The following is a 15467-nucleotide window of genomic DNA, read 5'->3' as shown; positions in this document are numbered from 1 at the left end:
TGCATTCACTGACTGCTCTGGTTTATTGTAGGTTTTGTGAATTCTGTGTTCTGACTAGCAAACCAGCAAAATGGTGTATGCCAATCATACAGTTTGCAGTGCCTGACATAAATTAATGTTAATGTCTACATTTTGCAATGCCCTTTGCCACTAGCAGTTCATAGTTTGTAGATGCACTGTATCAGCTAGAATAACTCTCAAATCAACTGTTATTTATTGTTCTGGTAAAATGAATGAACCCGTAAGCATGATGAGTTTTTTAATATGTGGATTTGTTTGGAATGACACGCTGTCAGTTGTTTAGATCAGCTCTTTTATTTAGCTTTTTATGCAAATCTTCAATCAGGGTAAATATGCCTTGCATAGTTGACTAAATCCATGGTTATCCACTTTTTAAATGAGAATATTTAAACTGACTTAGGCCTCCAATAAAGCATACATTAAATCATTCTGCCTGTCACTGTTCTCCCCCCCTTGTGCTTTTTGGCTTTTTAACTGTTGTTTGCCCTCACATGCGTCTGCCCCAGTGGGTAGGACAAGGAATGCATTAAGGTACCATTCTACTACAGTCTTGCTCCTGTGGTCTAGAGATATTTGCAAAATAAATATGTGTAAAATTAATTAAATATGTTGGTATGCAAAGTTCCTGGACACTTATCCAAAACGTTTTATTGTGTTGCACTGACGAACTAACATCTCTAATTGTACAGTTAGTCACGTGTTTCTGTTGATTGCCAAATTATTGCAGAAACACCTGGAAGATAACAGTTGAAATTCAGGTTGAAAGCCCAGGGCACATGCGCAAGATTTTATCTGTGCCCAAAACATAAATTATATAATTAGAAATTAGATATTATAGAAGATCAGTATGCAGACTGAAAATATTGTAAGCATATTTCTGTTTATCATTTTCACAAACAACAACAACCAATGCTTTCTGCTAATGAGCATCCTTTCAGCTTCTAATAATATGCTTCATTAAACTAAGTGAAATTCAATGGGAACAGGCTTCAGGAAAATTGTGTCTGGGCCTGTGTGGTGTCTGAGATTCAGAGGAAGGTTCTCTTTTTGCTGCTGTCTGTAGAGCTGTTAGTTGAAGTATAATATGAAAACTGTTTGCAGGCCACGATAAACTGGATGCATTAAGGTATGTGCAGATTATGGCACATGGTCATGGGTTAATCAATTATAAAAAGTTGCAATGACAAGAATTCCATTCAAAGAATAGACAAAGATAGCATAGTACGGGTAGTGATGTTGTCTTTAAAACAGATAAAAATGTATCAACCCAGTCAATTAAAACTCTTGTTGAACAGCTAGACACCAATCTCTTTCCCATGCAGGCTGGTAGCTGAACTAGAATCCAGATTCAGTTTTTTTCCCCATTTTATTGTGGACTGTGATCAGTCTACACTGAAACAAATAGATAATAAACGTGGTACTGACCATATCCCAGCCATCTGTGTACTAATATCTACAGGTCTTTAATCTTCCATAATTCACCTTATAATTGATAGGGACAGACCTTTTTTTAAATACTGGGGTAGGAAGTGAATGGTACCTCCTCATGAGGTGCAACAGAACACCTATTTGGTTAACATAATACTAATCAGCTAGAAAACATGAGAAAATCAACATTGTCCACAGGAACCCTGGCTTTTCTAACCATGTTGATAAGGGCTGACAGGGTCTGTAGGACTTGCCTGCAGCCATACCACCATGCACCCTGCCCCTGCCAAACGGCTGAAGCTGCACAATTGTGGGCTTGATACTTGGATGGGAGACCTCCTGGGAAAACATGCTGCTGAAATGGTGTTGGACACTGTGCTGTGGGACATGCTGTCTGTAGGATGAGATGTAAAACTGTCCTATCTGAATGTGGTCATTATAGATCCCAAGACGCTCATCATAAAAAGTAGGGGGTTCCCCGGAGTCCGGGCAAAATTCCAAACCTGGTTCTCTAAACCTGCCACCTAAACATCCCCTTATTTAATTGGCTAAAAAAAATAGTTCTCTCCCTCTCCACCTCAGCTGATGTGTGGTTGAGCATTCTGTTGCAAAAATGGATGCCATGCACCATCTAGATGGGTGCTACTCATTGGTGTTGGCTGAGGTGAGTTTCCCCCTCATCACTGTAAAGTGCTTTGAGTGTGAGAAAACCGCCATATAAATTCAAGTAATTATTGTTATTATTAGTTATCATGGGAACTGGCTTACCTTTTTCCTTCCCTAAACCATGAGAGGTTAAAGAAATACATAGTGTGTCTATATTTATATACTGGGACATTGTCCTGTGCTCTCACATATTCTCATAGATCATTCCACTGTTTAGGCACTTTGTAACAGAAATCTCTTGTAGAATTTTGAAGTTTTGTCATGTAAACTATGTGACTCAAAATGTTTAATGAAATAAAGTTATTGTTAACATTTCTGTAATATGTATAAGGATGATCATTTTTGTTGGTCTGATATCTCAGTTCCCCTTTCTCTGTGATATAAATATTAATGTTAGCAAGAGTACAAAGAAAAAAGGGAAAATTTGCTGAATATTACAAGCAAGAATGAAGGAAATACCTACAATTCTGCTTAAAGAGTGGACATTGGGTAACCTAATAATGTTTGGCGTGCATGCTATAATGTACTCCTTGTAACCAATGTGATTGAAAATTATCCAGCCCTTCTTTTTAAACTAGGATAAAACCTCAGGTTTCTTGATACCACTTCTTCATTGTAAACATTATTATTATTATTATTATTATTATGTTTAAACTTAAAATTGTAATAAGCATTAAAAATATTTTATCATAAATACGAAGAACAAGAGGAAAATAACAAGAAAAAGGGAAGGGAGGAAATAAGGAAAAATCCATCCACAGTCTTCTGCAGCCAAGCACTTACATTCCTGAAACAATCTAGTCAATTAAAAATTGATTTTTGTGCTAGGCTCTGTGGCGGTAATGTAGTGGGGAGACAGTGTATGCATTACCAACAAAGCTCAGATCAGTTAAGTGATATTTAGGTGATTCTCCATCATGGCAGGGAAGCATGCAGTTGATGATCTTTGCTGCTGAAGAAGCTAAATTGAAGTGTCAGATACCAGAATTGCATTTTATTTCTAATATGCTGGCCTGCCAGCTTGTGGAAATGTGTTTAAAGAAAGTGGATACAAATGGAATAGGAAGCAAAGCCTTCAACATATCTGCTGAAGCTGCTAAGAGTGCAGACGCTGCTACAGTAATTAAATTAATGCATGGGGCTACTGACAGAGGTTTAAACTTAATTAATGGGAAGGCTCAGGTTTGCAAAAGGTGTCCACATTCTTTGTCAGTGTTACTGCTCTAGAGTATGTGCTTCATGATCTTATATTCTAATTATGTATCTTTTGGGACATACAGATATACTGTAAAGGTAATGTATTTGTATTATTTTTATTATGTCTAGTTTTTTGTTGATTTTGTTGGAACGGCAAAATTCTCTATGTCAAATAAATTACTGGCTTCCATAGTCAGTGCCATTTATTTTATTTTTCAGTGTGTAAAATGATGGAATAAGAAAAACAAAGAAATGAACAGCCCATCGTATAACTCATTGTATTAGACATCTTTCTGTAATCACAAATTATTACTCTGATCTGCAGTAGTTGTCAGGACATGGAAGTCCTTATTCAAACACATTCATGGAATGATGTATTGATAATTTGTCTCAGTAACTGTAAGAATTAAGCATGATGAAAAATAAACAGTGTATTTTTGTTTTTAATATTGCAGAAGATAACACTATAGGGGAGCAAATGTGAGGAAAGAGGGCTTTTAATATGATCAATGTGGGATGCACTCCATTTTTAGGCAAAGCTATGTGTTTCATAAGACAGGAGTCGTCTCCAGAGATCTCTGAATTCCGTGTTAATGTGTTCCCTGCCAGGTGGGTGTAACTGGCTCCCTTGTTTGAGCAGAGCCCATGTACATATCACTGAACAGTTGAGCGAACAAGGGTACATCCAGTCTGATTCTGCACTGTTACCTGTAGCACCATGGATCATACCCAAATCACTAACCTATTGCCTGCCTCTCCCATTTTAGCGGTTTGAGAGTATTTCAGGGCTCTCATTAGCAGAATTAGCCAGGAGCTGTAATTCAAACAGGATGTTTTTTCATTGGTTCTATATAGTTTTTTCACATATTACATTACATATGTTTTGCTGTATTATTTAACCAGATAAGACGTGTTCTATGCTACAAATTTTGTAGCCTGGTTTAAGATTTTCATCATCAATTTATATTCCTCAGAAGTAAGTAAACTCAATGTTGATATTATGTGTCATGTTAATCGGACATAAAGGTCCAATACCTTTTCAAAAATATTTGTTCTGATATATAAGTGAACAACCTAAATTCATATGATGTGTAATTTATATATTATTATATTATATATAAACCTATAGACATATGTGTGTAACTCCCACTTTGCACCAAGTCTAAACAGTATATGCTGTGCATAAGTGTCAAGGCACTTGAATGAGGGTGGAAAGGGGAAAGGCGGAGAGCACTGTATCATTTGCAAATAACAATAAGTTGAGGTCTCTGTCTGTATTTTTCCATTTCTCTAATGGATGTAGGAAAGCTCTGTGTTATTATTCTCTCAACCTCTGGTGATTGTTTAGTAATGCTGGGCTGTCTGCCACGCTTTTGACACCTTGACGGCACCCATGTGCTTAGAGTACTGGAAGTGAGTCAGTGTGAAACAGCAGAGCTTAGTGAGAACACGTTTGGAACATTATCACTGTAGGGGGAAAATACCATGCCTTGAGCTTCCTGAGTCTCTGAAGAATAAAGACTGGACCCAGTCCCTTAAAAAAAGCCTCTGCCTTATTTGAATACAAGTGGCTTGCTCTGATAAGTAGGTTAGGCTCCTGTCTGTTAATTATGGTATTTCAAATGTGACTAATTTGCCAGCCATGGGCATACAATATGCTAAATGCTGGTGACATTAGAGAATGGAATGTTTCCCATGTGGATTGCTCCTGATAGGACCAAGCAATTTCAAAGCTCAACACCAACACCAGATACTATTTTAATTACCGCTCGCCCTATTTATTACGAAACATTGGTCCCAGCAATAATTAAAAATTTAAATGAAAAAGAGCCAATTGTCTTTATCATAAAAATCACTCAAATAGCCACTAGAACTCTGAAAATCCAAATTAAATAATACATCTTCAAGCCTTTTGGCCTGCCCCTGACAGACTGCAGTTTTAATTAGAACCAAGATCATGTCACAGTTTTGCTTGTATGGCTTCAAGTAAAGGTTGATATTACAGCAGTTATTGTGATATGAACAATTAGGACTCCTTCTCAGAGAATGGAACTTTAAGCAAAGATTTGGATGATTAAAGTGATCTACCTAGCATGGTCCTGTAATATTGTCAATCATATAATACACAACATAAATATAATGGTATTATTATTCAATATGGGAAACTGTGATAATTGTATACTGAATTGCAAATATATTTTTATTACCAAATACGTTCAGCTTTAACTTTTTCCCCGTGGTTTTTGTGGAGGCACATAACCAGTCAGCACTGAGTATATCATAGTTATGAAAGGGAGAGATAAACTGAAATGTTCATGTCAATCAATAGGAAATAACATATAATAAGATGTGAAGATAAAAATTCTTAACAATAGCAACTTCAAAAATTACTGCAAAAATATGGTATGATGGAATTATTTAAACAATTTAATTATTGAATGGCTCTTAGATTTTTGTTGAAAGGAGGTTGTAGAATGTTGCATGCCATATTCATTGAGTGTGTCTGTCCCAATACATCCAAGGTGTCATTGTATTTATAAATTGCTCCAGCAGGTGCTGCCATAGCACATTCTGTTTGACGAGAATGCAAACAGAGGCAACAGGTATTGTGGTGAGTGACTGAACAGCTCTAGGTTAGGAAAACTCTTGTTTGAAATATTACATAGAGAATGTATCTATCTCTGAATTAATCTTACCATGAACTTCTCGTCTCGAATGGTATTTATTTGGTTGGTGCATGGGCTTATTTAAAAAATCATTTTTTCTAAAAACGAAAAGCTGGTTTCAGTTCTCTAAACACCATACCACACAGGTACTCCAGAAATCTGATGCTCAGTAGACTGAACCCTAAAGCATTTATGATCATCCAATAATAACATCATACATCTGGAATTAATGCTTTGAGACAGCGAGTGAAATACTGCCAGAAGCCAACAGCTTTTTCATGTCATCCATTCGGTAAATTCAAAGCACCACAAATGTAATATGGTGTAATGTAAAATGTAAACAAACCGCCAAGTTTGCCCATACTGGAGGTAGGAGTTGGCAATGAATTCCCCCACTGCATGGAAAAAGTGGGTTTTTGCAGGTTCGGAGGTGGGAGCTACCAGTCTGCACACATGGTGTTTTTGGCTCTATCCTTGAGTGTCCCAGCATCCATTGCTTTAAGAGCCAATGGGCCTCCCTGCACAAAGCCTGTCCAATCACTGTATTCCCAGCTTTCTTGGTATAGTTAAACTTTATTTCACACTTATGGATGAAGCAGTGACATGGCTGATCATTCATGCTTCCAAAGTGTAATCTTTTTCTGTTTAAGTACTGATTTGCATACTTAATCTGTCATCTGCAGTTTCCTGAGGCTTCCCCCTATAAATTGTTGCTGATGGATGGTGTGCTTATGTGTATGTCTGCATGTTCTGTATGCTAAGAGTATGTGTACAGTATGTATGTATGTTCTATGTGCATATGTGTGGGATGGATAAATTCTCAGAAATAACCTAGATGCACTTTCACTGACCCCTAAATATTTAAAAGGTATTCTGGGAAATCCGCTGAACCGTGAAAAGAATGAAATATTAGTGCTACAGAATTTTATCCATATTTTTACCCCATTAACACTTAAATGAGGTAAAAATATACCACTGCAGCAGCATGTTAACAAAGCTATTCTTATTTACCAAAATTGCATTTCCATACATTTTTTAAGCATTTTTGTATGAACTGGAATGAAGATCATTGAATAATTTACAACAGAAATATACATCTCTATCAGTTATAAAATTAAAGAAGATGTGTAGATCTAACGAGCCTTCAATTAGAGTTGGAGTGGCATTTTCTTTCTTTCTCGAAGCCTCAAACTATTTTAAAGTGCATGTTATTGCATTGTGAAAATAAAAAAAGACAGTACAGAAAGTTCACAAAAGTGGGTTAACGATAGCCCTTTGGTTTTTACACTCGCTCTATAGAACAAAAGAAAAGCCCATCACACGGCTGAAACGCTTTGTTCTGTCAATTGTGCATGGCAGATCGAGTGATCTTGATTACCTCCCCATCCAAGAACCTGGGCTTTGTGTGCGCGTTTGTGTGTGTGTGTGTGTGTGTGTGTGTGTGTGTGTGAGAGGGAGAGGAGAGAGAGAGATAGATACATAGGGATGGAGGGACAGGGAGATTGAGAGAGAGCAAGAGAGAGATTGCATGCATGCAATAGAAACATTTTTTCACTCTCTTTTCACTGTTACTGGCTTTAGAGAAATTGTTAGGAGGGAGATTGGAGCTGAGGACTTCAGAAGATTATGGAGGGCTGAGTTTATTGCCAGTGGGCATGTCTTAGTGGAATTGAAGAGCGTGAAATTTCTCTTTCGTCCCAGCTCTTTGATATGGCACTTGCCCGACAATCAGGAAAATTAAAAGTGTGGAAAAGATTGATAAAATCCAATGTCTTAAAATTAAGGGGCTGAAAAATTAAATTGAGTTTATTATAATAAAGAATTCTGGTGTAAAGCATGGTCCTTGTGTTGCAGCTTTCAGATTTTTTTTCCTTGCATGGCTTAAGGAAATATTTGAAATAGATTTTTGTATCTATAAAAGGCTTCTATGCAAGCATTTTAAAGAATGAAGCATTTTTGGTATTATCATTACAAAAGAACCATGATTTTCTATACCATATATGGAGATATATTTCTCAAGCCTGAGTTTGACTAATTTAATTCTCTTTTAAGGAGAGCTAATGTTTTGCTTGTATAAACTTTAAAATAGTGACAAAATGTGCTTGAAGTCGTTTGCTGAAAAAAAGTATATATGTTGACATTCAAAATATATTTGTACAACATTGGTGTTAAAATACCTTTCCACCCTCAAATAATAATATTTTTTTACATTGGATTATACTACATATAATATCTCAGATATTCCTATTTTTGTCACTTAGGCAGAGAATCTGGAATTTCTTCAGAATCTTATCTAATTTACCTTAGCAAATGCTTTTATATAGTCTACAAAAATATGAAATCATCTAATATTATAAATATGTATTTAGATTCCAACTTGGTATAGATCTCAAGAAAACATATTTACACAAATGCTGGCTTTTTTCATTGTACTGTATGCTGAGTTTTTTATCATGTTAAATACGAGTGATAAAAAATTGTGTTAGGCTTATTGTCTCGGAAGTACTGGAGAGAATATAGTTTAACTGAGGACAGTTGTATCACCGGTTTTGCTGTAAAATAGTATTGGCTTGTATGCAAGTAAACTTAAGCAAAGACTCTAGGTCACAACACAGCTCTAATTAAACCCACTTTTCCCACTTTAATTATTGAAAAATTGTAAAAGGAATGGTCTGTTATCAGTTTTGTGTCTAATGCAAAAAAGACTGTACGGTTATTCTATAATCAATATCACACTATATGTCTTAGCTCTGGCTAAAGAATGTATTTATTATTTAATTAATTGGCCTTTGCACGACAGTTAATACCATGCTGGTGTGTAAGCACACAAAAACACTCATACATCATTTACTCTTGGTTGCCTTTCTTAACCAAGTAAAGCACAACATGCTATAGTGGTTAGATTGAATGCCTGCTGTCCTTAATATTGACCATAGGTCATTGAAATATATTACATCCTTTTGACAATGTAAAAGCTTAGTGGGGTAATTCCACTTCTTTATTTCACTTTTGAATAAAATTATCCAACTGTACATGAATAATCTCTGTCCATTATAGCTTGATAGCTTCAGGATTATTATTATTTTTTTAAATCAAAGTATAAGGGAGGCTAGGAGCCCGGGAAATTGTGACTCATCATCCCATTTGTAGCACTATTGGAAAATATAATGAGTTTGTATCTTGTATTATTGAACAGAAATAAATAAAATGTGAAAGAAATACATAGCAGGCAGAGGATCTAGATGATACCCCAAAAATTTAGTTGTTTTTATTTCATGTGGAAAAAGTCATTGGTTGGATGACAATTCAATTTTGACATTCTGATCTGTACATTTTGTCAAGTGAATATAAGGAGGAACCCAGATGGTCAGTGCTCCTATGGACTACTGGTCCTTTTATACTACATACCACATCCTCTGAAATGCATCTTGAGAGAATGCTTGTTTTTTTATCAATTTTAAATGAACTACCACCTCTTCAAAATAACAGGTGCAAAAGTGTTCACATTCTTAATTGCTAATGGCTACAAATGATTACACCCTCTTCCTCCTCTCACCACACACACTCTTCTTCACACACTTTTCTCCTTTACAAAAATAGAAGCAAGGCCTTGTATGATTGCACTCTTTTACTCGCTGTCCAATCCTCTAAAAGAAAGCTATTTGTTTTTAAATTGCATTACCCCACATTTCCCAGATTTTGACCCGAGGCAGGATACAAATAACTTTATTGCATCCTTAATGTCCATTCAGCGGACCGTTTCCCCTGGACTGAGCGTAATTCTGCTCTCCGTGTCCTTTAGCACGGAGCTTGCTTTTAACCTCGCCGTTTGCTTTGTATTCAGTGGGGCTGCATTATTTGCCCAATGATGAGCCCCACTCAACAGTGTGTTAACCAAAATGGGAAGTGACAGACTCACTAAAAGAAAATCCCGCTGCTGAAGAAACAGATATTAGTTCTTGCTCACACATTACTGTATGCCCGAGTAGAGCTCCTTGCAATCCTCCAAACAAAGTCGAAGCTTTTATTGATCGAAGTCAGACTAATTTGATCAGAATCGAGGCTTTCTTCCACTGCCCTCTGCTTTCTCAAAGAATAAGGCAAGGGGCTAGAAGAATTGACTATAGGTCAATTGTGGCTTTGTGTCTTGTTTTGGAAAATGGCGAATAATTATTTTTATCGCACGTTTTCTTGCAAGAAACAGCAATTCATTTTTATTTTAAAGAAAGATTGAATCAATTCCTGCTTACTAATGTACAATCTGTAAGACTCTGATTTTGTGTTTAGAAAGCTTTTTGCATAGAGCACCTCTTGTATCACATAGCATTCACTCTCTAAAAAAATCTTGCCTTAGGGTTGTCCTTTCATCCAAGGTTACCATTTATGAAGATCTCTGCTCTTACAGCCACGCCAGGCTGGGTATTCAAGCATTCACAAGCCACTGGTCTGGTTAAATCACAGTGTTTTCTTTATCCAGGGGCTCAGAGGGATACATTACTATTGGAAAGGAAAAGAAAATTCTGTCGCACTAATATGCTTGTGTTGTGTAAGGGGCCGCAGCTGGAGGGAGACAGAAGATACAGTTTGGGAATCTGAATTTAACGGCATATTAATTTTTTGTCAGAGTGATGGAGGAAGGGGAACGTGGTTCCATTAAATATCATGGAGTGTTCAGTGTTGCCTCAATTAGGTTGTCAATGGGATCTGAGCGGAATAGGCGATCTGATTGTATGACATATCTCCATCCTTCGCCGAGAGAGCTTGCATCAGCACTGGTGAAGATGCTGGGAATGGAGCATAAAACCAATTACAGCTCCGACAGAGAGCCAAAAAAGAATAGCCCTAACTGTTTTACCTTATTGCCTTGAGTACGTGCCTCATATCCCACCAGCGCACAGGAGACAGTGAAAAGGCTTTGAGGGAAAAGTGAATGCAGATGTTCTGAGCTTCAGTAATAGCTGACAATACACACTGTGCACATTGGGGAGACACTGGGTTTATTCCATTAGCCGCGAGAAGTGTGATCTCTTCCACGATGAAAACGAATATATGCCTTCATTCAGCATTTTGAGCTCAACTCCACAAGTCATATAATGTGGTTTTGTATACAATTTATATTAGTGCACTAGTGTGAACAGCTCTGTACAGTGAACAGAAAGGCCAGCAGGTCGCTTGAGGTCAGCTCTCTGCTAAGTTTGGAAGTGCAGAAAAGGCCAATTATTTAGGTGTAGGCAGGAGTTGAATTAATTGTACTTTTATTTGAAATCTTATTTGCTACTAATTTCTCTTCAGAATTAAGCCCTGTATTGTTGGTAAATGATCAAATATCGCATTGCCTATGGGATAATTTACTTGGGGGTTGCTTTTGGCACCATGCCTTTTTAATATTCTAAACATAATGTCAAGCAGTGAGCCAATGTTCTGTAAAGGCTGTAACGATTTCAAAGTGATGCACCACGAAAGAAAAACAAAATAAACTTCATTATCTTATTACTCGTGGTTTATCCGCAGGAACATAAGAATGTACACTGGCTGACAATGCAGCAGAAATTCAAATGCTGGAAAGTAGTATTATATGGTTCTGAAAACTAATCACTTAATTTCTGAAATGAAAGCATATGTGCCTTTGTTCATTGCAAGTGTAAGGCTCCTATTAGTTTTCACACACACACAGACACACGCACACACACACCGACACACGCGCACACATACATGCACACACACACACTACGTAAGACATTTCGTTGAAATGTATAGACTTCTGTCCTGAGAGAATGCATTTTGTTTATTACAGTATAACACTGTTGTCACATATATTAATGCTTTGAACAGAGCAGGCTAAGATGCTTTCCAGAATCAGATCATAAAGTGAAGTCAACCCTCTGACCACAAACGCTGTATCAGTTTCATTTCAACCACGAAATGGAAAATAGTGAGTAATACATCTTACTTCTGACAACATAATTGATTTTCTATTGACGCAGTACCTAGCTGATGTTATCCTAATTCTATTATTGAATGTAATGCCAGATATTGTCTGCGTGTGTGTATGTATGTGTTTGTGTGTGTGTATACGTATATATTTTTAAAAATGCTCCTTTCTTTTTTTTTAACAGCTCTTAGTTTGAAAAAACAATGTATTCTTCACAGTTATATATATATATATATATATATGTATATATATATATATATAATTTTTATTTATTTAGATATTTTTTTCAATAAAACAATGAAAAAAAAGTTTAAAGCCAGAGTGAATTTGTTAGCTTCATTTTTTATTCTTGTGGTGGTTTATTTTGAATGGGGAAAACAGGCCCTCAAGGCCCTGTCTGAATGGGTTTGGAATGAGGTGAGGAGATGGGGTGGCTTTGCAATTGCCCTGGAAACCCATTCCCTGTGCATACACAGAGTAAGTGTTGCAGCGACGAAAATTACCTTCTGTTTCCCTGGCACTGCAGAGTCAGGGCTGCATCCTCGGATTAGGCATGGGATCAGGGAAGCAGCCCGTGTTTACATTAGTAAAGTAGCCAATTCCATATCGCGCCAAAAGGAGGATAGAAAAGGGTGAGCGTCACTGCTTGTTCTACCGCTTCCATTTTCTGTTTCCTTCCATGCTTTAATCCAGCACCTTTATGTGCTGAAATTACTGTCCTGCTTTGTTGAAGAAGCTTGTCTTTGTCTTTCTCCCCCCCCCCCCCCCCCCCCCCCCCCATTTGAATAATACGTTTGATTACAAAGGCAAATGTTGTGTGTGCAGGCCTGACTGTAGTGCCTAATTAACTGATGATAACAAGCTAGGATTGGCCTCTTCCCTTTCACATGCAAACATATACATGGCAGTTCTTTTATCGCACCACAAAATTGACTTGCTGCTCTGACCCTCCTGCGGCTCCTGTTTTGTGCATTTGCCTCTGATGTCTTTGCAGGAATGTTAATGTCTTCCGGCGTGTTCTAAGCAGATATAATTAACTCATTGTCATTTGAAGAAAGCGCTACATACAGCTTTGAAAGGGAGGTGGATCAATTGCCACTGTCTAAAAAGTAACACATCTGCATACAATACTCTGATCTAATCAGTTATTACAGTAATCTCTGGTTTGGATTGTATTCAGTTTAAATGATTTATATTACTGAGTTTCCACTGGTAGCTTTGTGTTCCTGTTCTTCTTCCTTGCTCATACAATACAGAGAAGTTATAGATGGATTTCCCTTTAAAGTGCCATTTATAAAGTGCCATGAAATGTATGATTGATAGTGATGCGCATTTTGATTTGCATAACCATTTCCATCCTTCTGTTTGATCTGGAAATTCACATATATTTCATATGAATTATGTTTGGTTTTATTATGATTTTGAAACACATTTACTGCCAAAATACAGAAGATAGTAAATACCATCATACAAATATATACAGAAACTGGGTTAGTTTATTTTTTTTAAGTTTTATTATAGAAATAGTGCTGATATCTTGCAGTTGTCTGCTTAATATTATTATTTTAGAACAAATGGGGACAGACAAACTATTTGATGAAGCACAAATGTACAGTATAAAGACAGATATTTTGCTAGCTAATAGATAAAATGGTCAATAATCTCACAAATCTCACAAAGACAAATGGAGCTACTCGATGAAGATTGTCTTGTTAATAAGACAAGGGAAGATAAAGGCCTCTTGTGATGTGGTTGAAAACAGCAAAGACAGGACCCTTTTTTATGGAAAGCTCTGGTTGGAATAATAACAACAGAATTGTCTGAATTGATATATCTCTTCTCAGATCCATGTCTGATGTTTGAATCAGCCAATGCCATTTTAACAACTTCCCCCCCAGGAATATTGAATTATTTATCATTTGTATCTTTCCCATCCTGTACATAGTATATTTTGTATTTAATATTATACCATTATTGTTCTGGTGCATTGCTAAGCTTAGCCATATCCTTTTTTTATTATTATTTTTATTTTTTTAGTCCCGTCATAATTTGTATTCAACAAGTCCTATTTGGAATTCAAATATGCACCCACCATTTTGCAAACACAAAAGAACAATTGTTATCTGAATACCTGAATATAAAAGACTTTTTATATTCGGTGTGACCATATTTTACTAGACTTGTATATACTGTAGCACAAATAACACAAATCATGTACCTAATTTAAAACAGTGTAATCTTAATTTGTGAAGAATGACACTGTGTATTGAGGTTTTATCAGTAAACGACACTATAGACAATCGAAAGCCAGGTCAATTATGAAAAAAAATCTCCTCCGTCTTAATTTCTCAAGGGTGAAAACCCTTGCTGTTAGTTATATAATTAATATACAAAATCACACTGTTTTGTTTTTTTTTTTTCTCCAAACCATTCAGTAATATGACAGAGCACCAGCTACATTTTAATTCAGTCAGGCACACACAGTTACTCGTGTAGAATTACTGAATGCGAGGAACCACCATGAGAATTCCATAAGGATGCACATTGTATAAGAATAATACCTCAGCCATGGTGCTGTTGGAAAGAAACAGTCCTGGATCTAAAACTGCGGATTGGGGGTGGGAATGAGTATGCTCTTATGTAAGCAGAGCTGCACTGAATAATGAAGACAAATATAAGTGAGGAAAGATGACATGAATTTTGTCAGTACATTGCATGTGGACACAGGCGCACGATGATTTGTCCAGAGAATGCAACCTAAGTGTGTTTTATTGGTGAAAGTAACAGTTGTTAGGCGTTCTAAATAAATGCGTGGTTTCAAAATGGTCTTCTTGAAAATCAGCCGAACATCCTGACAAAGCTGTCTTTTTGAGCACCTTCTAGAGATGGACCTCCCCTGGCTCTAAAAGATACACGAAGAAAATAGGGGGGGGGGGCGGGGGCTTATTGTTTTAGATTTTCTTTCATACCATGTAGGTGTCCATGCCATACCACCCACACAGTAAAGCAAGTGAGCTGTGAAATATATTCATTGTGAGAGTACTGGGGAAATGGAGGCGAGGAATTGCCAGTAATAATGTACGACAGCGAGGGGAGCGAGCCGACATCACCTGCATTATTTCAGTTGCCTTTTTCATTATAGGTTTGGGAAATAGGCAGCGATTCGATTATGGTGTGATTTGGGGTGGAATTGCTCGCCGTTCACTGACCCCATTGAGAGGGGATCAAATGAGAAGTCAGCTCAAATAAAGTTTATAGTGCATTAACTGGACCCAGCAATGCTGGGACCGTGAGCACTTTTATTCTCCCAGCACCAAGGCTCTCTCCTCTCTCTCTCCCATTTCTTTTCTTTCTGTCTCACTCTTTCTTTCTCCATCTTTTCATCCTCTCTTCCTCCCCCTCTCTCTCCTTTTCTCTCTCTCTCTCTCTCTCTCTTACTGTATCATCAAACTGAGCAGCTATATTTGTACCTTGAGGCAAAAAAAGGATTGGCTGCGATGTATGGGAATGAGCCGAGCTAGCCAATGGAGTGTGCCGGGAGCCCCTCCCATGTGCAA

General features: G+C 37.1%; 1 protein-coding gene across 15 annotated transcripts in view; it reads left to right on the top strand.

Annotated features, from left to right (window-relative positions):
* The window catches only part of LOC118220689 (RNA binding protein fox-1 homolog 1), a 330165-nt gene that overhangs the window by 202140 nt on the left and 112558 nt on the right, over positions 1-15467 (top strand). The window lies entirely within an intron of this gene.

The sequence above is a fragment of the Anguilla anguilla genome, chromosome 2, assembly GCF_013347855.1.
Source record: "Anguilla anguilla isolate fAngAng1 chromosome 2, fAngAng1.pri, whole genome shotgun sequence".
Classification (NCBI taxonomy): domain Eukaryota; kingdom Metazoa; phylum Chordata; class Actinopteri; order Anguilliformes; family Anguillidae; genus Anguilla; species Anguilla anguilla.
The sequence above is the reverse complement of the archived record's forward strand: the minus strand, read 5'-3'. Positions and strand labels throughout refer to the sequence as shown.